We start from the raw sequence: 16,930 nt of genomic DNA on the forward strand, positions 1-16,930 counted from the left end.
TATACTACTGCTCTAATAACACTGACCACCCCAAGGTAATATACTACTGCTCTAATAACACTGAATAACCACCCCAAGGTAATATACTACTGCTCTAATAACACTGACCACCCCAAGGTAATATACTACTGCTCTAATAACACTGACCACCCCAAGGTAATATACTACTGCTCTAATAACACTGACCACCCCAAGGTAATATACTACTGCTCTAATAACACTGACCACCCCCAAGGTAATATACTACTGCTCTAATAACACTGACCACCCCAAGGTAATATACTACTGCTCTAATAACACTGACCACCACCCCAAGGTAATATACTACTGCTCTAATAACACTGACCACCCCACTGACCACCCCATGGTAATATACTACTGCTCTAATAACACTGACCACCCCAAGGTAATATACTACTGCTCTAATAACACTGACCACCCCAAGGTAATATACTACTGCTCTAATAACACTGACCACCACCAAGGTAATATACTACTGCTCTAATAACACTGACCACCCCAAGGTAATATACTACTGCTCTAATAACACTGACCACCCCAAGGTAATATACTACTGCTCTAATAACACTGACCACCCCAAGGTAATATACTACTGCTCTAATAACACTGACCACCCCAAGGTAATATACTACTGCTCTAATAACCCAAGGTAATATACTACTGCTCTAATAACTGACCACCCAAGGTAATATACTACTGCTCTAATAACACTGACCACCCCAAGGTAATATACTACTGCTCTAATAACACTGACCACCCCAAGGTAATATACTACTGCTCTAATAACACTGACCACCCCAAGGTAATATACTACTGCTCTAATAACACTGACCACCCCAAGGTAATATACTACTGCTCTAATAACACTGACCACCCCAAGGTAATATACTACTGCTCTAATAACACTGACCACCCCAAGGTAATATACTACTGCTCTAATAACACTGACCACCCAAGGTAATATACTACTGCTCTAATAACACTGACCACCCCAAGGTAATATACTACTGCTCTAATAACACTGACCACCACCCAAGGTAATATACTACTGCTCTAATAACACTGACCACCCCAAGGTAATATACTACTGCTCTAATAACACTGACCACCCCAAGGTAATATACTACTGCTCTAATAACACTGACCACCCCAAGGTAATATACTACTGCTCTAATAACACTGACCACCCCAAGGTAATATACTACTGCTCTAATAACACTGACCACCCCAAGGTAATATACTACTGCTCTAATAACACTGACCACCCCAAGGTAATATACTACTGCTCTAATAACACTGACCACCCCAAGGTAATATACTACTGCTCTAATAACACTGACCACCCCAAGGTAATATACTACTGCTCTAATAACACTGACCACCCCAAGGTAATATACTACTGCTCTAATAACACTGACCACCCCAAGGTAATACACTACTGCTCTAATAACACTGACCACCCCAAGGTAATATACTACTGCTCTAATAACACTGACCAACCCAAGGTAATATACTACTGCTCTAATAACACTGACCAGCCCAAGGTAATATACTACTGCTCTAATAACACTGACCACCCCAAGGTAATATACTACTGCTGTAATAACACTGACCACCCCAAGGTAATATACTACTGCTCTAATAACACTGACCAGCCCAAGGTAATATACTACTGCTCTAATAACACTGACCAACCCAAGGTAATATACTACTGCTCTAATAACACTGACCACCCCAAGGTAATATACTACTGCTCTAATAACACTGACCACCCCAAGGTAATATACTACTGCTCTAATAACACTGACCACCCCAAGGTAATATACTACTGCTCTAATAACACTGACCACCCCAAGGTAATATACTACTGCTCTAATAACACTGACCAACCCAAGGTAATATACTACTGCTCTAATAACACTGACCACTACTGCTCTAATAACACTGACCACCCCAAGGTAATATACTACTGCTCTAATAACACTGACCAACCCAAGGTAATATACTACTGCTATAATAACACTGACCAACCCAAGGTAATATACTACTGCTCTAATAACACTGACCACCTCAAGGTAATATACTACTGCTATAATAACACTGACCACCCCAAGGTAATATACTACTGCTCTAATAACACTGACCAGCCCAAGATAATATACTACTGCTCTAATAACACTGACCACCCCAAGGTAATATACTACTGCTCTAATAACACTGACCACCCCAAGGTAATATACTACTGCTCTAATAACACTGACCAGCCCAAGGTAATATACTACTGCTGTAATAACACTGACCACCCCAAGGTAATATACTACTGCTCTAATAACACTGACCATCCCAAGGTAATATACTACTGCTGTAATAACACTGACCACCCCAAGGTAATATACTACTGCTCTAATAACACTGACCACCCAAAGGTAATATACTACTGCTCTAATAACACTGACCACCCCAAGGTAATATACTACTGCTCTAATAACACTGACCACCCAAGGTAATATACTACTGCTCTAATAACACTGACCACCCAAGGTAATATACTACTGCTCTAATAACACTGACCACCCCAAGGTAATATACTACTGCTCTAATAACACTGACCACCCCAAGGTAATATACTACTGCTCTAATAACACTGACCACCCCAAGGTAATATACTACTGCTCTAATAACACTGACCACCCCAAGGTAATATACTACTGCTCTAATAACACTGACCACCCCAAGGTAATATACTACTGCTCTAATAACACTGACCACCCCAAGGTAATATACTACTGCTCTAATAACACTGACCACCCCAAGGTAATATACTACTGCTCTAATAACACTGACCACCCCAAGGTAATATACTACTGCTCTAATAACACTGACCACCCCAAGGTAATATACTACTGCTCTAATAACACTGACCACCCCAAGGTAATATACTACTGCTCTAATAACACTGACCACCCCAAGGTAATATACTACTGCTCTAATAACACTGACCACCCAAGGTAATATACTACTGCTCTAATAACACTGACCACCCCAAGGTAATATACTACTGCTCTAATAACACTGACCACCCCAAGGTAATATACTACTGCTCTAATAACACTGACCAAGGTAATATACTACTGCTCTAATAACACTGACCACCCAAGGTAATATACTACTGCTCTAATAACACTGACCACCCCAAGGTAATATACTACTGCTCTAATAACACTGACCACCCCAAGGTAATATACTACTGCTCTAATAACACTGACCACCCAAGGTAATATACTACTGCTCTAATAACACTGACCACCCCAAGGTAATATAATATACTGCTCTAATAACACTGACCACCCAAGGTAATATACTACTGCTCTAATAACACTGACCAACCCAAGGTAATATACTACTGCTCTAATAACACTGACCACCCCAAGGTAATATACTACTGCTCTAATAACACTGACCACCCAAGGTAATATACTACTGCTCTAATAACACTGACCAACCCAAGGTAATATACTACTGCTCTAATAACACTGACCACCCCAAGGTAATATACTACTGCTCTAATAACACTGACCACCCCAAGGTAATACACTACTGCTATAATAACACTGACCACCCCAAGGTAATATACTACTGCTCTAATAACACTGACCACCCAATGGTAATATACTACTGCTCTAATAACACTGACCACCCAAGGTAATATACTACTGCTATAATAACACTGACCAACCCAAGGTAATATACTACTGCTATAATAACACTGACCAACCAAAGGTAATATACTACTGCTCTAATAACACTGACCACCCAAGGTAATATACTACTGCTATAATAACACTGACCACCCCAAGGTAATATACTACTGCTCTAATAACACTGACCACCCCAAGGTAATATACTACTGCTCTAATAACACTGACCACCCCAAGGTAATATATTACTGCTCTAATAACACTGACCAGCCCAAGGTAATATACTACTGCTCTAATAACACTGACCACCCCAAGGTAATATACTACTGCTCTAATAACACTGACCACCCCAAGGTAATATACTACTGCTCTAATAACACTGACCACCCCAAGGTAATATACTACTGCTCTAATAACACTGACCACCCCAAGGTAATATACTACTGCTCTAATAACACTGACCATCCCAAGGTAAAAGACTACTGCTCTAATAACACTGACCACCCCAAGGTAATATACTACTGCTCTAATAACACTGACCACCCCAAGGTAATATACTACTGCTCTAATAACACTGACCATCCCAAGGTAATATACTACTGCTCTAATAACACTGACCACCCCAAGGTAATATACTACTGCTCTAATAACACTGACCACCCCAAGGTAATATACTACTGCTCTAATAACACTGACCACCAAAGGTAATATACTACTGCTCTAATAACACTGACCACCCCAAGGTAATATACTACTGCTCTAATAACACTGACCACCCCAAGGTAATATACTACTGCTCTAATAACACTGACCACCCCAAGGTAATATACTACTGCTCTAATAACACTGACCACCCCAAGGTAATATACTACTGCTCTAATAACACTGACCACCCCAAGGTAAGAGACTACTGCTCTAATAACACTGACCACCCCAAGGTAATATACTACTGCTCTAATAACACTGACCACCCAAGGTAATATACTACTGCTCTAATAACACTGACCACCCCAAGGTAATATACTACTGCTCTAATAACACTGACCACCCCAAGGTAATATACTACTGCTCTAATAACACTGACCACCCCAAGGTAATATACTACTGCTCTAATAACACTGACCACCCCAAGGTAATATACTACTGCTCTAATAACACTGACCACCCCAAGGTAATATACTACTGCTCTAATAACACTGACCACCCCAAGGTAATATACTACTGCTCTAATAACACTGACCACCCCAAGGTAATATACTACTGCTCTAATAACACTGACCACCCCAAGGTAATATACTACTGCTCTAATAACACTGACCAGCCCAAGGTAATATACTACTGCTCTAATAACACTGACCAACCCAAGGTAATATACTACTGCTCTAATAACACTGACCAGCCCAAGGTAATATACTACTGCTCTAATAACACTGACCACCCCAAGGTAATATACTACTGCTCTAATAACACTGACCAACCCAAGGTAATATACTACTGCTCTAATAACACTGACCACCCCAAGGTAATATACTACTGCTCTAATAACACTGACCAACCCAAGGTAATATACTACTGCTCTAATAACACTGACCAACCCAAGGTAATATACTACTGCTCTAATAACACTGACCACCCCAAGGTAATATACTACTGCTATAATAACACTGACCACCCCAAGGTAATATACTACTGCTCTAATAACACTGACCACCCAAGGTAATATACTACTGCTCTAATAACACTGACCACCCCAAGGTAATATACTACTGCTCTAATAACACTGACCACCCCAAGGTAATATACTACTGCTCTAATAACACTGACCACCCAAGGTAATATACTACTGCTCTAATAACACTGACCACCCCAAGGTAATATACTACTGCTCTAATAACACTGACCACCCCAAGGTAATATACTACTGCTCTAATAACACTGACCACCCCAAGGTAATATATTACTGCTCTAATAACACTGACCAGCCCAAGGTAATATACTACTGCTCTAATAACACTGACCAACCCAAGGTAATATACTACTGCTCTAATAACACTGACCACCCAAGGTAATATACTACTGCTCTAATAACACTGACCACCCCAAGGTAATATACTACTGCTCTAATAACACTGACCACCCAAGGTAATATACTACTGCTCTAATAACACTGACCACCCCAAGGTAATATACTACTGCTCTAATAACACTGACCACCCCAAGGTAATATACTACTGCTCTAATAACACTGACCACCCCAAGGTAATATACTACTGCTCTAATAACACTGACCACCCCAAGGTAATATACTACTGCTCTAATAACACTGACCACCCCAAGGTAATATACTACTGCTCTAATAACACTGACCACCCAAGGTAATATACTACTGCTCTAATAACACTGACCACCCAAGGTAATATACTACTGCTCTAATAACACTGACCACCCCAAGGTAATATACTACTGCTCTAATAACACTGACCACCCCAAGGTAATATACTACTGCTCTAATAACACTGACCACCCCAAGGTAATATACTACTGCTCTAATAACACTGACCACCCCAAGGTAATATACTACTGCTCTAATAACACTGACCACCCCAAGGTAATATACTACTGCTCTAATAACACTGACCACCCCAAGGTAATATACTACTGCTCTAATAACACTGACCACCCCAAGGTAATATACTACTGCTCTAATAACACTGACCAACCCAAGGTAATATACTACTGCTCTAATAACACTGACCACCCCAAGGTAATATACTACTGCTCTAATAACACTGACCACCCCAAGGTAATATACTACTGCTCTAATAACACTGACCACCCCAAGGTAATATACTACTGCTCTAATAACACTGACCACCCCAAGGTAATATACTACTGCTCTAATAACACTGACCACCCCAAGGTAATATACTACTGCTCTAATAACACTGACCAACCCAAGGTAATATACTACTGCTCTAATAACACTGACCACCCCAAGGTAATATACTACTGCTCTAATAACACTGACCAACCCAAGGTAATATACTACTGCTCTAATAACACTGACCACCCCAAGGTAATATACTACTGCTCTAATAACACTGACCACCCCAAGGTAATATACTACTGCTCTAATAACACTGACCACCCCAAGGTAATATACTACTGCTCTAATAACACTGACCAGCCCAAGGTAATATACTACTGCTCTAATAACACTGACCACCCCAAGGTAATATACTACTGCTCTAATAACACTGACCACCCCAAGGTAATATACTACTGCTCTAATAACACTGACCACCCCAAGGTAATATACTACTGCTGTAATAACACTGACCACCCCAAGGTAATATACTACTGCTCTAATAACACTGACCATCCCAAGGTAATATACTACTGCTGTAATAACACTGACCACCCCAAGGTAATATACTACTGCTCTAATAACACTGACCACCCCAAGGTAATATACTACTGCTGTAATAACACTGACCAGCCCAAGGTAATATACTACTGCTCTAATAACACTGACCACCCCAAGGTAATATACTACTGCTCTAATAACACTGACCACCACAAGGTAATATACTACTGCTCTAATAACACTGACCACCACAAGGTAATATACTACTGCTCTAATAACACTGACCACCCCAAGGTAATATACTACTGCTCTAATAACACTGACCACCCCAAGGTAATATACTACTGCTCTAATAACACTGACCACCCCAAGGTAATATACTACTGCTCTAATAACACTGACCACCCCAAGGTAATATACTACTGCTCTAATAACACTGACCACCCCAAGGTAATATACTACTGCTCTAATAACACTGACCAGCCCAAGGTAATATACTACTGCTCTAATAACACTGACCATCCCAAGGTAATATACTACTGCTCTAATAACACTGACCACCCCAAGGTAATATACTACTGCTCTAATAACACTGACCAGCCCAAGGTAATATACTACTGCTCTAATAACACTGACCACCCCAAGGTAATATACTACTGCTCTAATAACACTGACCAGCCCAAGGTAATATACTACTGCTCTAATAACACTGACCACCCCAAGGTAATATACTACTGCTCTAATAACACTGACCACCCCAAGGTAATATACTACTGCTCTAATAACACTGACCACCCAAGGTAATATACTACTGCTCTAATAACACTGACCACCCCAAGGTAATATACTACTGCTCTAATAACACTGACCACCCCAAGGTAATATACTACTGCTCTAATAACACTGACCACCCCAAGGTAATATACTACTGCTCTAATAACACTGACCACCCAAGGTAATATACTACTGCTGTAATAACACTGACCAACCCAAGGTAATATACTACTGCTCTAATAACACTGACCAGCCCAAGGTAATATATTACTGCTCTAATAACACTGACCAGCCCAAGGTAATATACTACTGCTCTAATAACACTGACCAACCCAAGGTAATATACTACTGCTCTAATAACACTGACCACCCCAAGGTAATATACTACTGCTCTAATAACACTGACCAACCCAAGGTAATATACTACTGCTCTAATAACACTGACCAACCCAAGGTAATATACTACTGCTCTAATAACACTGACCACCCCAAGGTAATATACTACTGCTCTAATAACACTGACCAACCCAAGGTAATATACTACTGCTATAATAACACTGACCAACCCAAGGTAATATACTACTGCTCTAATAACACTGACCACCCCAAGGTAATATACTACTGCTATAATAACACTGACCACCCCAAGGTAATATACTACTGCTCTAATAACACTGACCACCCCAAGGTAATATACTACTGCTCTAATAACACTGACCACCCCAAGGTAATATACTACTGCTCTAATAACACTGACCACCCCAAGGTAATATACTACTGCTCTAATAACACTGACCACCCCAAGGTAATATACTACTGCTCTAATAACACTGACCACCCCAAGGTAATATACTACTGCTCTAATAACACTGACCACCCCAAGGTAATATACTACTGCTCTAATAACACTGACCACCCCAAGGTAATATACTACTGCTCTAATAACACTGACCACCCCAAGGTAATATACTACTGCTCTAATAACACTGACCACCCCAAGGTAATATACTACTGCTCTAATAACACTGACCACCCCAAGGTAATATACTACTGCTCTAATAACACTGACCACCCCAAGGTAATATACTACTGCTCTAATAACACTGACCACCCCAAGGTAATATACTACTGCTCTAATAACACTGACCACCCCATGGTAATATACTACTGCTCTAATAACACTGACCACCCCAAGGTAATATACTACTGCTCTAATAACACTGACCACCCCAAGGTAATATACTACTGCTCTAATAACACTGACCACCCCAAGGTAATATACTACTGCTCTAATAACACTGACCACCCCAAGGTAATATACTACTGCTCTAATAACACTGACCACCCCAAGGTAATATACTACTGCTCTACCAACTGCTCTAATAACACTGACCACCCCAAGGTAATATACTACTGCTCTAATAACACTGACCACCCCAAGGTAATATACTACTGCTCTAATAACACTGACCACCCCAAGGTAATATACTACTGCTCTAATAACACTGACCACCCCAAGGTAATATACTACTGCTCTAATAACACTGACCACCCCAAGGTAATATACTACTGCTCTAATAACACTGACCACCCCAAGGTAATATACTACTGCTCTAATAACACTGACCACCCCAAGGTAATATACTACTGCTCTAATAACACTGACCACCCCAAGGTAATATACTACTGCTCTAATAACACTGACCACCCCAAGGTAATATACTACTGCTCTAATAACACTGACCACCCCATGGTAATATACTACTGCTCTAATAACACTGACCACCCCAAGGTAATATACTACTGCTCTAATAACACTGACCACCCCAAGGTAATATACTACTGCTCTAATAACACTGACCACCCCAAGGTAATATACTACTGCTCTAATAACACTGACCACCCCAAGGTAATATACTACTGCTCTAATAACACTGACCACCCCAAGGTAATATACTACTGCTCTAATAACACTGACCACCCCATGGTAATATACTACTGCTCTAATAACACTGACCACCCCAAGGTAATATACTACTGCTCTAATAACACTGACCACCCCAAGGTAATATACTACTGCTCTAATAACACTGACCACCCCAAGGTAATATACTACTGCTGTAATAACACTGACCACCCCAAGGTAATATACTACTGCTCTAATAACACTGATCAACCCAAGGTAATATACTACTGCTCTAATAACACTGACCACCCCAAGGTAATACACTACTGCTCTAATAACACTGACCACCCCAAGGTAATACACTACTGCTCTAATAACACTGACCACCCCAAGGTAATATACTACTGCTGTAATAACACTGACCACCCCAAGGTAATACACTACTGCTCTAATAACACTGACCACCCCAAGGTAATACACTACTGCTCTAATAACACTGACCACCCCAAGGTAATATACGACTGCTCTAATAACACTGACCACCCCAAGGTAATACACTACTGCTCTAATAACACTGACCACAGTGTAAGGAGTAGGACTGATTCTCTGTGTTGTTCATACTTTAGGTTCTCAACACTCAACTGATAAACCAACACTGACCACAGAGTGAGATATGATACCTACTCTGACAATAAGGCTCACATTTTCAGTTCATTCAACCTTTATTTATACAGGTTATTGTCATTAATGGCAGCAGTCAACAAAGTTGAATTTAAACTGAAACATTTCTGTACATGATTTAGGATTGTGATGTTATAACCATGATATCTGACTGTTGTTAACCCTGTAGGTACTGGTATTAACCATGATATCTGACTGTTGTTAACCCTGTAGGTACTGGTATTAACCATGATATCTGACTGTTGTTAACCCTGTAGGTACTGGTATTAACCATGATATCTGACTGTTGTTAACCCTGTAAGTACTGGTATTAACCATGATATCTGACTGTTGTTAACCCTGTAGATACTGGTATTAACCATGATATCTGACTGTTGTTAACCCTGTAAGTACTGGTATTAACCATGATATCTGACTGTTGTTAACCCTGTAAGTACTGGTATTAACCATGATATCTGACTGTTGTTAACCCTGTAGGTACTGGTATTAACCATGATATCTGACTGTTGTTAACCCTGTAAGTACTGGTATTAACCATGATATCTGACTGTTGTTAACCCTGTAGATACTGGTATTAACCATGATATCTGACTGTTGTTAACCCTGTAAGTACTGGTATTAACCATGATATCTGACTGTTGTTAACCCTGTAAGTACTGGTATTAACCATGATATCTGACTGTTGTTAACCCTGTAGGTACTGGTATTAACCATGATATCTGACTGTTGTTAACCCTGTAGGTACTGGTATTAACCATGATATCTGACTGTTTTTAACCCTGTAGGTACTGGTATTAACCATGATATCTGACTGTTTTTAACCCTGTAGGTACTGGTATTAACCATGATATCTGACGACTGTTTTTAACCCTGTAGGTACTGGTCTCCACATCAGCCGGATAATGGTGGCAGCAAACCAGAATATGGTGAGGAGGACTGTGTTCAGATACATAAAGAACAGAGTTCTCGAAAGTCATGGAATGACATATCATGTCGCAGGAAACTCAACTGGGTTTGTGAGAAAGTGCTTTAACATCACAATGACAACATACTGTAACACATACAGTGCACACAACTTTCTCCTTCATTCTCTCTCTCACACACACACCGTCACACACCCTCATTCACACACACACACACACACACACACACACACACACACACACACACACACACACACACACACACACACACACACACACACACACACACACACACACACACACACACACACACACACACACACACACACACACACACACACACACACACACACACACACCTATTGTTGTATTTGTTTGTAGTATCATATTAATAAAAGTCCTACTTATTTCCTGTTTGTAACTTCCTGTGTAGCAGTAGTTATGTTTCACACATCATCATGTTCAACATGAATTCAGTACATTTGACTTTGTGCATTCACATAACTTCCCATTCAAATATATTCTGCAGATATTTACATGCTCCAATTTAGGCCTGGTGATGACATTCTCAACAGTACCAAACCACCATTACATACACTGTAGGAGGTGACTGTACCACCAATCGATGAGTGTATAAGAGATATCAAAGGATGTTACCTAATAATCTTTGACAGTCAGTCTTTGTTGTCAAGTTACAAGTAAGCACTATATCAAATGCTCATATTTGATTGTTGTTCCCCGAAATGGGTCCCAAAAGAGGGAAGGGAAGTGAATATTTTCAGTGGTTCAACCAGCTATCACTCAAAAACTCCTCATCCAATCTTGTGGTGTAAAATCTATTGTCTGGACATTATAATGACCCATGTTTGTAGTCCTGGACCTCCTGAACATGTTGATGTATATTTGGGAGTAAACAGAGGGTCCAAATCAGCAGAAAGGTGAAAGGAAGGAGGAGTTCTGGAAACTCCCTGAATTATCTTGGAGCTGTTACGTATGATGTTTAATATATGTTAACAGCTAGTCTTTGTTCTCCACTTCCCCTCTATGATCTATATCTTCCTGGTATTACAGTGTCCTGTCCATCATCATAAATAACAAGTCAGCTTCCCTGGACAGGAGGACTGTGTTGAGATACACTCTGGACAAGATGATCATGTAGAGACATGGAATGATTTATATTGTTCTGCAGAAAATGGTTTAACAATAATCACTGTAACAATCTCTCACACACACACACACACACACACACACACACACACACACACACACACACACACACACACACACACACACACACACACACACACACACACACACACACACACACACACACACACACACACACACACACACATACACACGCACGGACAAAAGTATACACACAAGTACGCACACTTGTATGCAAACTTGTTCTATTTTTGTATTAGCATAGCCACAACTACCCGTGTCATTTTGTTGATACTTCCCTAGAGTTAACACCGACAGCAGTCACACAGACAGAGACAAACAGATGACTCAGAGACAGAGATAACACAAGAAGCAGAGACTTAACGTATAGAGGGCTTGCAGTTGATGTACGACGCCTCCTGGTGGCCATGTTGGAAGACCACCACATTAATTCTAGAATCAGAGACTTAATGTATAGTAGACCAACATAGAAAGAAAGACTTAGGCATTGTTAAAGATGTCAAAGGTCATCAATGCTGAACCAGATATGAACAAGAAGGTCAAGTTTGACAGAGGTGAGATGGAGGAGAGGATTGTGGATATCTACATCAGTGCAGACACCCTGAGAGACGGTGAGACCAACACCAAGAGAGAAGAGACAGCAGACACTGCTCCTAATAATGGACCAGGAGACCAGCAATCAGGTAACACACACACACCGAGGAGAGTGAAGACAGAGACCCATCACTCAGGTAGGAACTAAGACAACTCTGTCACGGAGACTGAAACACTCTAGTGATAACACACAATCACAGCGACTCAGGCAGATCACACACACACACACACACACACACACACACACACACACACACACACACACACACACACACACACACACACACACACACACACACACACACACACACACACAATAACAATGTAAACGTCTCTTGTTTGTTTCCACAGAGCCTGATAGATCAGGGAAGAGACCCTTTCTAGTTACTGCAGTGTTTCTGGGGCTGCTGTGTGTTCTACTGGCTGGGATCACAGTCTGTCTACTGTGAGTTTGTGTCCAGGTTAATTGATTATCACCTAGTTGTAAGACGTGCAGGTTATTAGGCCTATTTACCTGGTGTTTTACCTAGTAACTATGTGTTTATACTTTGTAGGTAACAGAGACATCACAGATTCTGAGGATAAAAGGAACAACTTGTTCCAGAGTTTTTCCCTTTATAAGACAAACACAACTGAGAGTTGAGAGAGAGACCAGTTACAGACCAGATACAACAACCTGACTGAAAGAGAGACCAACAGACCAGATACAACAACCTGACTGAAGAGAGAGACCAGTTACAGACCAGATACAACAACCTGGAGAGACCAGTTACAGACCAGATGAAGATACAACAACCTGAGAAGACCAGTTACAGACCAGATACAACAACCTGGCTGAAGAGAGAGACCAGTTACAGACCAGATACAACAACCTGACTAAAGAGAGAGACCAGTTACAGACCAGATACAACAACCTGAATAAAGAGAGAGACCAGTTACAGACCAGATACAACAACCTGACTAAAGAGAGAGACCAGTTACAGACCAGATACAACAACCTGGCTGAAGAGAGAGACCAGTTACAGACCAGATACAACAACCTGGCTGAAGAGAGAGACCAGTTACAGACCACATACAACAACCTGGCTGAAGAGAGAGACCAGTTACAGACCAGATACAACAACCTGACTAAAGAGAAAGACCAGTTACAGACCAGATACAACAACCTGACTAAAGAGAGAGACCAGTTACAGACCAGATACAACAACCTGGCTGAAGAGAGAGACCAGTTACAGACCAGATACAACAACCTGACTGAAGAGAGAGACCAGTTACAGACCAGATACAACAACCTGACTAAAGAGAAAGGCCATATTCAGGCAAAGCTTTTTGTGATAGGTGAGATATAAATAAATTAGAAGTAAAATAAACAGTAATTATATATCAATGGGTTATATTATATATCAATGAGTATGAGGATACTGGCTATGTTTCTCGATGTGTAAACCTTTGCTCTACAACAGAGCAGCATTTTCAAACTGGATGGAGAAACTTTGACTACAGTTGTACTTCCTCTCTACTAAGAAGAAAACCTGGGAAGAGAGAGAAGCAGTCCTGGTGATCATAAACAGCAGAGAGGAACAGGTGAGAAAGAGAGAGAGAGGGGAGGGAGGGAGATGGAGGTGAGAGAGAAGAGAGAGAAGTGAGAGAGAAGAAAGAGAGAGAGAGGGGAGAGAGAGGACTGAAGAAGGGAGGGGAGAGGGATGAGAGAAGTGCTAGAGAAGAGAGAGAGATGGGTAGAGAGGGGATAGGGAGAAAGGTGAGAGAAAGAGGGGGTGGAGAGAGAGGGGGGGGCAGACCTGGTGATCATAAACAGCATAGCGGACCAGGTGAGAGATGAGAGAGAGAGAGAGAGAGAGAGAGAGAGAGAGAGAGAGAGAGAGAGAGAGAGAGAGAGAGAGAGGTTCAGCAAGTATTTTCATCAGTACACTAATATGTGGGCAGTATTTTAAAATATATTAAAAGGGACAGTTTTTTATATTTCTCAACAACTGACCATTTGTCTTCAACCTCCACCTGAGAGCCTGGGATGGTCTGACTGACTGTTACTGAGGAGACCTGGAAGTGGGTGGATGGCACATCACTGACCACAGGGTGAGAGATTTTACCATTTTACCTTGTGATATGGAGATACAAAACAACAATGATGTATTTCTTCCAGTCATATTCATCAAAATGTATGTTTAAAAACATGGATGTAATTCAATGAGAACTATAGATGTATTATAGAAACCAGGTAATATTGACACATGAACATGTAATTGAAAGAGTAAAATATCAAATGTATTGATGGTCCATTCTTGATAATGGTATGATCATCTTACAGAGTGTGTCTTTTAAGCTGAGAAAACATAGGACTGTATATAATTGAGGAGGATATTTTTACCACATTTTCTGACTGTCTGGTTCTCTGTGTTGTTTAGGTACTGGGGGAAAGGACAGCCTGATGATAGAGTGCAGGAGGGCTGTGTTGAGATGTACTCTGTCTCTGTCTGTCTGTCTGTCTGTCTGTCTGTCTGTCTGTCTGTCTGTCTGTCTGTCTGTCTGTCTGTCTGTCTGTCTGTCTGTCTGTCTGTCTGTCTGTCTGTCTGTCTGTCTGTCTGTCTCCCCTTTCTCTCTTCTTTCCCATAGTTATGTTAATGGTTGTGTTGGTTCCACTTTTCTGGGCTCCGTTATTTACTTAACAGATAAGGAATACTTAAAATGTGCATATATAATTAGAATACAGCCGTAGACAGAAGTCAAAGGTCAAACATCAGACATACAACTGATGTCTCTCCTGAGTTCTGATTTGAACAAAAGAAAGACGGCCTCTTATGTACCCGAGATCACACCTTATGGTATGATCTCCTATGTCAAAACCTGCATGTGCAGCTAAAGTTATTCTTAACACAAGGTTTCTGAGAACCTGTCTCAGCAGTATGCAAATCTGCCCTTGTTTTAGAGAAAAACAAACGCTGTCTCTCTCTGTCTCGCTATCACCCTCAGTCCCTTTTCTCACCTTTCCTCACAGACGCTGGGCGGCGGGTTTTGGCAGAAAGCTAGACACAGACAGAGGCCTCAATACTCAGCTATAGAGTGAGCAAAAGTACAATGGCACGAAAGCAAATTAGTAACAACATACTCAATGGTGGGGGTCTTTAGAAGACCCACAATATCAACTTTAACCCTTCAGTTGGATAAGGTCCTGAGTGATGATTCCACCTAGTGGTTAAAATGAGAGATGAACTCACCAAGGAGGTGAAATAATGGTATTACAGACTCAAAACACACTGGAGATCCTAGGGGAGGGACCTTGGACCTTCTCTCCCAATAGGGTTGATAGGAGGTGAGGAATTGAAGAAACACAAACTGAGATGAAGAAGAAAATTAAGAGAAAGGCAGAAAGAAAATAAGAATAGTTGTGTTAAGATTTAATAAAAGGAGTGTGTAGACATACCTTAATGGGTACACATTGGTTGAATCAACATTGTATCAATTTCATTTCAATAAAATTACGCTGAACCAACGTGGAATAGACATTGAATTGACGTCTCTGCCCATTGGGACTTTACTCTGTAAAATGCTTGTATTAATAGTTTTCATTAGGAACATTTTCAAGGCTCTGAAAGTCAACTAACAAGGAAACAATGTCCCAGCAGGAGTACCAGCTTCCTGATTGGATGTGATTGGATCAATAAAATAATGTGACCTGAAAACAACAGAGGTTAGATCTAAGAGGCACGTACACAAGCACACAAGCATCCACACACACAACACACACACAAAGACACAACAC

General features: G+C 40.8%; 3 long non-coding RNA genes across 6 annotated transcripts in view; 2 read left to right on the forward strand and 1 right to left on the reverse strand.

Annotated features, from left to right (window-relative positions):
• The first annotated feature begins 8,866 nt into the window (after positions 1–8,866).
• Positions 8,867–11,791, forward strand: LOC127907997 (uncharacterized). 3 transcript variants are annotated; one of them, XR_008065852.1, is made up of 3 exons: positions 8,879–9,016; positions 9,536–11,056; positions 11,145–11,791. It is a non-coding gene; the product is annotated as an uncharacterized LOC127907997 (long non-coding RNA). The 3 variants fall into 3 exon arrangements; XR_008065851.1 differs by having other exon boundaries at positions 8,880–9,016; positions 9,536–11,100; XR_008065850.1 differs by having other exon boundaries at positions 8,867–9,016; positions 9,536–11,791.
• A 2,243-nt stretch (positions 11,792–14,034) lies between these two features.
• The window catches only part of LOC127907998 (uncharacterized), a 49,065-nt gene continuing 46,169 nt past the window's right edge, over positions 14,035–16,930 (reverse strand). Inside the window, exons 5-6 of one of the 2 annotated variants that reach the window (XR_008065854.1) lie at positions 14,361–14,444; positions 14,035–14,192 (exon numbers count right to left, since the gene is read on the reverse strand). This is a non-coding gene — a long non-coding RNA (uncharacterized LOC127907998). The other variant, XR_008065853.1, reaches the window with a different exon arrangement.
• LOC127908006 (uncharacterized) lies at positions 15,009–16,671 on the forward strand. The gene is made up of 2 exons (XR_008065866.1): positions 15,009–15,246; positions 15,576–16,671. It is a non-coding gene; the product is annotated as an uncharacterized LOC127908006 (long non-coding RNA).

Source organism: Oncorhynchus keta, chromosome 16 (assembly GCF_023373465.1).
Source record: "Oncorhynchus keta strain PuntledgeMale-10-30-2019 chromosome 16, Oket_V2, whole genome shotgun sequence".
Taxonomy (NCBI): domain Eukaryota; kingdom Metazoa; phylum Chordata; class Actinopteri; order Salmoniformes; family Salmonidae; genus Oncorhynchus; species Oncorhynchus keta.